The sequence below is a fragment of the Oreochromis niloticus genome, linkage group LG9, assembly GCF_001858045.2.
Source record: "Oreochromis niloticus isolate F11D_XX linkage group LG9, O_niloticus_UMD_NMBU, whole genome shotgun sequence".
Classification (NCBI taxonomy): domain Eukaryota; kingdom Metazoa; phylum Chordata; class Actinopteri; order Cichliformes; family Cichlidae; genus Oreochromis; species Oreochromis niloticus.
This window is the reverse complement of record NC_031974.2, coordinates 35,803,006-35,810,074: the sequence shown is the minus strand read 5'-3', so window position 1 is coordinate 35,810,074 and position 7,069 is coordinate 35,803,006.

The window sequence follows — 7,069 nt, the reverse complement described above, 5'->3', positions numbered from 1 at the left end:
GAGTCCCACCCTGTTCCTCAGTGATGACCATCTCTCACTGGCCCAGAGAGCAGATATTGCAGAGTTGCAACAGCAGTTTGCTGACATTCCCCACTACCTGATATATGTCCTGAGTGACAATAAAGTGGCTATTCTATACTATTCTGAAAAACAATTTTCTCCACTCCATATGAGCTGTACTCATTCAATTCAATTCAATTTTATTTATATAGCGCCAAATCACAACAAAAGTCGCCTCAAGGCGCTTTATATTGTACAGTAGATAGCACAATAATAAATACAGAGAAAAGCCCAACAATCATATGACCCCCTATGAGCAAGCACTTTGGCGACAGTGGGAAGGAAAAACTCCCTTTTAACAGGAAGAAACCTCCGGCAGAACCAGGCTCAGGGAGGGGCGGCCATCTGCTGCGACCGGTTGGGGTGAAGAAGGAAAACAGGATAAAGACATGCTGTGGAAGAGAGACAGAGATTAATAACAGATATGATTCGATGCAGAGAGGTCTATTAAAACATAGTGAGTGAGAAAGGTGAGTGGAAGGGAAAAACTCAATGCATCATGGGAATCCCCGGCAGCCTACGTCTATTGCAGCATAACTAAGGGAGGATTCAGGGTCACCTGGTCCAGCCCTAACTATATGCTTTAGCAAAAAGGAAAGTTTTAAGCCTAATCTTGAAAGTAGAGATAGTGTCTGTCTCCCGAATCCAAACTGGAAGCTGGTTCCACAGAAGAGGGGCCTGAAAACTGAAGGCTCTGCCTCCCATTCTACTTTTAAATACTCTAGGAACAACAAGTAGGCCTGCAGTGCAAGAGCGAAGTGCTCTAATGGGGTGATATGGTACTACAAGGTCATTAAGATAAGATGGGGCCTGATTATTTAAGACTTTGTATGTGAGGAGCAGGATTTTGAATTCAATTCTGGATTTAACAGGAAGCCAATGAAGGGAAGCCAAAACAGGAGAAATATGCTCTCTCTTTCTAGTCCCTGTCAGGACTCTTGCTGCAGCATTTTGGATCAGCTGAAGGCTTTTCAGTGAGTTTTTAGGACATCCTGATAATAAAGAATTACAGTAGTCCAGCCTGGAAGTAATAAATGCATGAACTAGTTTTTCAGCATCACTCTGAGACAGGATATTTCTAATTTTAGAGATGTTGCGCAAATGGAAGAAAGCAGTCTTACATATTTGTTTAATATGTGCATTGAAGGACATGTCCTGGTCAAAAATGACTCCAAGGTTCCTCACAGTGTTACTGGAGGCCGAGGTAATGCCATCCAGAGTAAGAATCTGCTTAGATACCATATTTCTAAGATTTTCAGGGCCGAGTACAATAACCTCAGTTTGATCTGAATTAAGAAGCAGAAAGTTAGCGGCCATCCAGGTCTTTATGTCTTTAAGACATTCCTGCAGTTTCACTAATTGGTGTGTGTTACCTGGCTTCATGGATAGATAGAGCTGCGTGTCATCTGCATAGCAGTGAAAATTTATGCTATGTCTTCTAATGATGCTGCCTAAGGGAAGCATGTATAATGTAAATAGAATTGGTCCTAGCACTGAACCCTGTGGAACACCATATTTAACCTTAGTGTGTGAAGAGGACTCTCCATTTACTTGAACAAATTGGAGTCTATTAGATAGATATGATACAAACCACTGCAGTGCAGTACCTGTAATACCTACAGCATGTTCTAATCGCTCTAATAGGATATTATGGTCAACAGTATCAAACGCAGCACTGAGGTCTAGCAGGACAAGCACAGAGATGAGTCCACTGTCAGAGGCCATAAGAAGATCATTTGTAACCTTCACTAAAGCTGTTTCTGTGCTGTGATGAGCTCTGAAACCTGACTGAAACTCTTCAAATAAGCCATTCCTCTGCAGATGATCTGTTAGCTGTTTGACAACTACTCTTTCAAGGATTTTTGATATGAAAGGAAGGTTGGAGATTGGCCTATAATTAGCTAAGACAGCTGGGTCTAGAGATGGCTTTTTAAGTAAAGGTTTAACTACAGCCACCTTGAAGGCCTGTGGTACATAGCCGATTATTAGAGATAGGTTGATCATATTTAAGATCGAAGAATTAATTAATGGCAGGACTTCTTTGAGCAGTTTTGTAGGAATGGGGTCTAAAAGACACGTTGATGGTTTGGAGGAATTAATTATTGAAGTTAACTCAGAAAGATCAATTGGAGAAAAAGAGTCTAAATTAACACCGATGGTACTAAAAGTAGCTGTAGATAATATTACATCTGTGGGATGATTATTGGTAATTTTTTCTCTAATGATAAGAATTTTATTTGTGAAGAAGTTCATGAAGTCATTACTAGTTAACGTTAAAGGGATTGTTGGCTCAGTAGAGCTCTGACTTTTTGTCAGCCTGGCTACAGTGCTGAAGAGAAACCTGGGGTTGTTCTTATTTTCTTCAATCAGTGACGAATAGTAAGATGTTCTGGCTTTGCGGAGGGCTTTCTTATAAAGCAGCAAACTATTTCTCCAGGCTAAATGATGATCCTCTAAATTTGTGACACGCCATTTCCTCTCCAGCTTACGAGTTATCTGCTTTAGGCTACGTGTTTGAGAATTATACCACGGAGTCAGGTACTTCGGATTTGAGGCTTTAGTTTTCACAGGAGCTACAGTATCCAGAGTCGTACGTAGTGAGGAGGTAAAATTATTAACAAGATAATCGACCTCTGTTGGAGTAGCGTTCAGATAGCTGCTCTGCTCTATGCTGGTACAGGGCATTGAAGATGATAACAGTGGGTGGATTATATTCTTAAACTTAGTTACAGCACTTTCAGAAAGACATCTACTTTGATAAAGTCTACTCTCCACTGCTGTGTAATCAATTATTGTAAATGTAAATGTTATCAGGAAATGATCAGACAGCAGAGGGTTTTCAGGAAACACTGTTAAATGTCCAGTTTCTATGCCATATGTTAAAATGAGATCTAGAGTGTGATTAAAGTGGTGGGTGGGTTCTTTTACATTTTGAGAGAAGCCAACTGAGTCTAATAACAGATTCAATGCGATGTTGAGGCTGTCATTTTTAGCATCTACATGGATGTTAAAATCACCCACAATAATTATTTTATCTGAGCTGAGCACTAAATCAGATAAAAAGTCTGAGAAATCAGAGAGAAACTCTGTGTAAGGCCCAGGTGGACGATAGATGATAACAAGTAAGACTGGTTTCTGAGTTTTACAGCTGGGGTGGACGAGGCTAAGCATCAGGCTTTCAAATGAATTAAAAGTCTGTCTTGGTCTTTCGTTAATTAATAGGCTGGTGTGAAAAATTGCTGCCACACCGCCCCCTCGGCCTGTGCTTCGGGATTTCTGGTAGTTAGAATGACTCGGGGGTGTTGATTCATTTAAACTAACATACTCATCCGGCTGCAACCAGGTTTCTGTAAGGCAGAGTAAATCGATTTGTTGATCAATTATTAAGTCATGTACTAACAGAGACTTGGAGGAGAGAGACCTAATATTTAATAATCCACATTTCACTGTTTTACTCTTTGGTTCAGATGTGGATACTGTATTGTTCTTTCTTTGTGATTTTTTATGTTTAAGTTGTTTATTGCTGGTTTTTAGTTTGTTTTTTGTCTTTTTGGGAGCTGACACAGTCTCAATGGAGATGGGTTTTTGGGGGGGTAGCAGGAGGAGAGAAGCTGCAGAGAGGCGTGTAAGACTGCAACTCTGCTTCCTGGTCCCAACTCTGGATAGTCATATTTTGGGGGGTTTAATAAATTGGTCCATATTTCTAGAAATGAGAGCTGCTCCATCCAAAGTGGGATGGATGCCGTCTCTCCTAACAAGACCAGGTTTCCTCCAGAAGGTTTGCCAATTATCTATGAAGCCCACATCGTTTCTGGGACACCACTCAGACAGCCAGCAATTTAAGGAGAACATGCGGCTAAACATGTCACTCCTGGTCTGATTGGGGAGGGGACCAGAGAAAACTACAGAGTCCGACATTGTTTTGGCAAAGTTACACACCGATTCAATATTGATTTTAGTGACCTCCGATTGGCGTAACCGGGTGTCATTACTGCCGACGTGAATTATGATCTTACTGTATTTACGTTTACCCTTAGCCAGCAGTTTTAAATTTCCTTCAATGTCGCCTGCTCTGGCCCCTGGAAGACAATTGACTATGGTTGCCGGTGTCTCTAGCTTCACATGTCTGAGAACAGAATCACCAATTACCAGAGTTTGACCCCCGGCGGGTGTGTCGCCGAGTGGGGAAAAACGGTTAGACACATGAACAGGTTGGTGGTGTACCTGGGGCTTCAGTTTAAGACTATGCTTCCTCCTCACCGTCACCCAGCCGCCCTCTTTCCCCAGCTGCTTGGGGTCTGCCGGGGAACAGCTAGCGGGGCCTACGCTATCTTCGGCTGCACCAGCTACAGGGGCCTGGCTAGCTATGGGTGAATGAAGGGTGCGAAGCCGAGTCTCCAATTCAGTAATCCTGGCCTCCAGAGCTGCAAATATGCTACATTTGTTACAGGTATCATTACTGCTAAAGGAGGCCGAGGAGTAACTAAACATCTGACACAATGAGCAGGAAAGTGCAGGAGGGACAGGTGAAGTAGCCATGGTGCTAACGAGTCGGCTACGAGCTAAGCTAAGCTAGCGAAACAGTAAAGAGACAGTGAGTGAATACTTTGGCTATAAATTAGGTAGTGAGTACACAGAAAGGGTGATTCAGATGAAGCACGTTAAGATTATACTATGAAAAAGGGATGTATCAAAAGATTTAAATTAAATTGCTAAGCAGAGAAGCTACTCAGAAACACCACTGTGTTTGAGCAGGAACAGGAAGTGATACTCTACCACAAAGCGAGCGAACACCAAGTGACAGCGCCACTTGGTGGAGAAGAAAAGAAGAAAAGAAATTTACAAGAAATTCAAAGATCAGAAATACTCCAGATGAATGGAGTTACACACTCAAGTCCCACTCATCTGTCACACTTGCTTTGTTTGGTGCCCCAGCCACCTTCCAGTGCCTCATGAACAGAGAATTGCGGCACCTTACTGTGCACCCATCGATGTCATCATGATTCACAGTAACACCTAGGTGGAGCATATGCAGCAGGTGGCGATGGTGCTAGAATCTCTGAGGCAGGATGGGCTGCTTTCATTATGTGTTTCATGGATCTGACCAGGTCCCAAATGACCTCTCCCGAAAAAGTGCCTGAGGTTTAGCCTGGATGGAGCAGTGTTTAAAAAAAATTTATTTATATAATATATATAAGTAATTTTTCTGTAGTGTTGAGCTTTACAGTTGAAAGTGTATCAAAATTAACTGAAGATGCATTTACACACTGACATGTTGTTGTAAAATCGAAACATGTGTAGTGTGAGGTAAAAAAGCACTTTCCAGCAAAGTCACCTGTCTACCTGTATCCCGCCTTAACGTTATGTCAGCCTAATAAATGGTTGTAATGGGACAACATTATCAGAGTAATTATTTAGATTTTAGAGTTAGAGAGCTAATTAGTTAGCACAGCAACCAAGCGCACTTCATCTTTTTACTTAATTTCATGGTCTTATCTTTTATTCACACTTTTCCCCTTCTTTCCCAATTTTCTGTTTTACCTCCTTCCATTTTTTTTTGTCATTCACTCAATGGACAGAGTTCTTTTTTGTCTTTCACTTAATATCTTATTCAGTCAGTACTTTCACACATCTAACAGCTGGCACCCCCTTTTTTCCTCCTACTCCTCTTCATCCTGTCTCACTCTGTACACTCCAGGCATCCCCCACCTCTGAAACAGCTGTTTACACACAGACACACACACACACACACACACACACACACACACCTGTTTTTTTCCCTCATTTTCATTACAAGGCAGAACATCCATTTTGTCTGAGCATGAATATCTAATTGGCTTGCCTTCACAATTCACCCAATTCATCATGTTATATTGGGCTGTTAGTGGTATCCAATATGCTGGTCTTCATCAACCTGCATATCCATTAGTTGTCATGTAGCATCACTGGAATGGTGAATTATCGTGAAGACAGCTTTGGTGTGCCAGGTAAAAGCTAAATAGATAAAGTATGAATTTTAGTATTATTATTATTATTATTATTATTATCATGATTGTTGTTATTATTATTATTATTATTATTATTATTAGACGTAAAATAATAGCAGTAATCTATAGCTTCAGCCAAATAAGGCATGATATGCAGATTTTACAGTTCACATTTAAAATGAATGTAAAGAAAGCGTAAATATTGTCGGGGAATATGATGAAGTTCATTATACAGAGTACTGTACAAAAGCTTTATTAGATTCTTGTTCTTTATGAAACACCATAACAGGAGGTTTTGACAGACGTTGAGGACTCCAACCAATTAGACTTGCCCATAGTACCACAGAAATAATTTCAGGATGAGGTAGTTGGAGCACATTCAACAGGCTTTTCTTTCTTTTTTGTGTTAAGGACCAGTGTTTCAGCTCTGATGGCTTGGTCCTTGGTCCGGTTGAGTGCAGGGTTTTTCCACAGTGCTGGACTCCACCTTTGGGTGGAGACTCCAATTAGCCTTCACACCTGACTTCAATCAAGTCACCGGTATTTAAGACCAGCACTCACAACAGACCTCTGTCAGATCTTCAGCTAACCTGTGTTAGTGCTAGGCCGTCAAGCTCTCGTGAAATCTTTTAATGTTTTGTAATGTTGCTTATGTCGTTCTCTCTAGTGATGGTGAGATGAAGCCTCGTGATGAACTGAAGCTTTCCATCCAACTGGTCGACTCATGGTTCGAAGCATTGTGATGATTCATTTGCTCTACTGCACCATCAAGTGGACGATTCAAGTGAAACAGGCTCTGTGATTATAATGATGTGATGTGTAAACCTCCAAACTGAATAAATAAATTGTTTTCATGGTTATTTATCCCGAATATTGTCTCAGTATGTCTGATACAAAAGAGAAAGTGGAAACTATCAGGACAGAGTTTTGGTATGATTGTGTAACTGTTAGGGCTCGGTATCGTCACTGATTTCTAGAATCGATTCGATTCCGATTCAATTCAATTCGGGGAAATTTTGCCT